This window comes from Pygoscelis adeliae, unplaced genomic scaffold, assembly GCF_000699105.1.
Source record: "Pygoscelis adeliae isolate BGI_AS28 unplaced genomic scaffold, ASM69910v1 Scaffold513, whole genome shotgun sequence".
NCBI classification, from domain to species: Eukaryota; Metazoa; Chordata; class Aves; order Sphenisciformes; family Spheniscidae; genus Pygoscelis; species Pygoscelis adeliae.
In genome coordinates this window covers 2392905-2395519 of record NW_008824591.1, presented here as the reverse complement: position 1 = coordinate 2395519, position 2615 = coordinate 2392905, and positions in this window count along the sequence as shown.

Below are 2615 nucleotides of genomic sequence, written 5' to 3'. Positions count from 1 at the left end.
GGTGCGCGGGGGGGGTCGTCGGTCCCACCCCCCCCCCCCCCCGTGCCTCCGTTTCCCCGACAGAAAGGGAAGGGTTACACCACCCCGTTGCTGCTCTTGTGTATGGCTATATTCACACACTAAAAGCAACATTAATTCAAATTGCTCCAGAGACAAGTCATTGCATCGTACCGACACCCCGCCTTTGGCCAGTTTGCTTTCAAGCCGCTCCAAGTATTAAATCTCAATGTACTGTAAAGCAAAAATTACAAAGGAGCCACAGAAATCGGCCTTGGGTAGTTGGGGAAACGGCCACCGCCGGAGCTGCTTTTCCATAACATGTCACAGCAACTTGATTTACTTACAACAACGAGGCAGAGTCAAACATCACATCATTTCTCCAAGCCAGCGCGGGCTGTCGCACGCGGCCGGGGCAGCCCTGGGCTCCTCGCCTTGTCCAACCCGATTAGGGTCACGCCAAAACGCGCTTTAAATAACCCTGTCCCGGGGAGCTGGGGCTTGCGGAGGTCCCAGCTCCTTCAGAGAAGGTGCTGGTGTGATGAGCCCCAGCCAGGCACAAACCGCAACTCCAAAGACATGGTGTTGGGGGACAAACAGCCAAGAACGAACTAAATTACTCTGCTGAGCTGCACTCGGGGGGAGTCAGTCACCTGCTCAGCAGCCAGTGGGCCCAGGCATCACCCGCCCCCTCTCTGAATTGTTTAAATCACCCAGGGAGCAGCACTAAGCTCTGCCTGGCTTCAATGAGCTGCCCTCATAGCGGAGGTGGGTCCCAGCCCCGTCCCCGCAGCACCCGGCTCGGCATCAGGCAATACGGGGCAGGGGGGGGGAGCACCACTGACCGGGGTGTGCTGGACTCCAGCAGCGTGTCCTGGCAGAAAAGCCATCAGCCTTGGGAGCCCCGCAACCAGGGCAGCCCTGCGGCGAGGGGACGCACCCATTCCCACACAGCCCGTCCGCCCGAGCCACAGCGCTTTGCCGGGCAGGACCATTGCCATCGCACGTGCGAGGACATCCACAGCACAGGGGACGTTTGAGCCCCATCTGAAATGCCCGGGGGAAATTTGTCCCCGGCTCATTTCCCCAGGGGACAAGCGCAGGGACAGCGAACACCAACCACCAACGCTCAGCCACGACCCTTCGCTCTGCCAACGAGCCCTGGGGCCGTCAACTGGGAGACCATCACGATTGGAAAGGCTTTTCCTTAAAGCTCTCCCCCCCTTAAAGCCTCCCCTGGGCCGGGTGTCCCAAGCACTGGGTGCCTTTACCCTCCCTCACAGCCGGAGGGGGGGTGTGTGTGTCTGTGTGTCTGAGCCCTATTGCTTCCCTTTAGCCTTGTGCCTCAGTTTCCCCCCACACACACACACTGCAAAGTCTGCCAAGCTCAGAGGCCTGTGGCATTTTTGCCTGGTTACAAGCAAGGGAAAATATTAGGTAAACAAACACCATGGCAATCTAGACAGAAGCAAATAAATTTAAGAAAAAAACCCCAAACCCCTTGTCCCAACACCGGCAGAAGGTGGCAGCAGCCCGCAGGCTCCCGGGGGCCGAGCCCGGGCTCCTGGGTGGCCTTGTGCCAGCTCCAGCCCCCAGATCCCGCACCAAAGGCAATGGCTCCATCTTGGACGTCCCATCCTTTGGGAAGGAGCCGCAAAAGCCATTTCCCTTCGTCACCCATCCCCATCCCTTGTCCTTCCTTGGGTCTCCATCCCAGACCCCGACCCGTGACCCAGAGGAGCAGCCATCACACTGGGAGGAGAAAGTTCCCATTCAAACACCAGCTAGTTCCAGCCCGGGCTATTTTTAGGTCGTTCCTCTCGTTTCGGGGGCTCGGGCAGCCAGTCGTGTTCCCAGCGGGTCAGCGTGGTGCCCCGGGGTCAGGGCCGCTCTCAGGGCCTCGAGGGGAATTGCTGCGGGAGCCAGGCAAGCAGCGGGGTTGACTCCATCACTTCTAGACGGGAGAGACCAGAGTGGTTTAGGGTCCGGGATAAAACAGGGTTGAAAGGGAAGAACTGCATTTGCAACGGGCCAGGTAGGGCACATCGAACTCAGCCCTGAGCTCCATAACTGGGGAAACTGAGGCACGGTGGGAAAGTCAAAGCCAGAGGCAGGGAGTGACCTCCCATCCTGCAGCAGCCGGGTCGGTGGCACTGGGTTCATCCCCACTTTGTCCCGGGCCCCCCCCAGGTAAGCACCGCTGCAGGACACCTGCAAGTCTGTGGGCATCAGCCCCAGCAGCTCTTCACTCCCACCCCGGCTCTAAGGACTCGATGATCCCCCAGGAACAGCCCCCCACATCGGTTTGGGGGAGCAGAGCATCCCTATTGCTCTGCAGAGCACCCCAGGACCTTGCCAGCTCCTGGGAGGCTGGAAAACTGAATCAACAGGCGGGATTACACCCCAGTGCACACCAGTACAGCCCAGTTGCTCCACACCGGGCTTCTCAAGCACCGCAGCCCTGAAGCCGCATCCCTCCAGCCCGCTCCATCACCACCGCCGCCTTGCCTCCCCCTCCCGACCCCCAGAGCGGGGAAGCAGCAGCTCCCTGGCCAGAGTCCGGCCCCTCCGTCGCCCCGCGGAGTGGGACACGCCGGCTGGCTGCGGCCCCCCGCCCC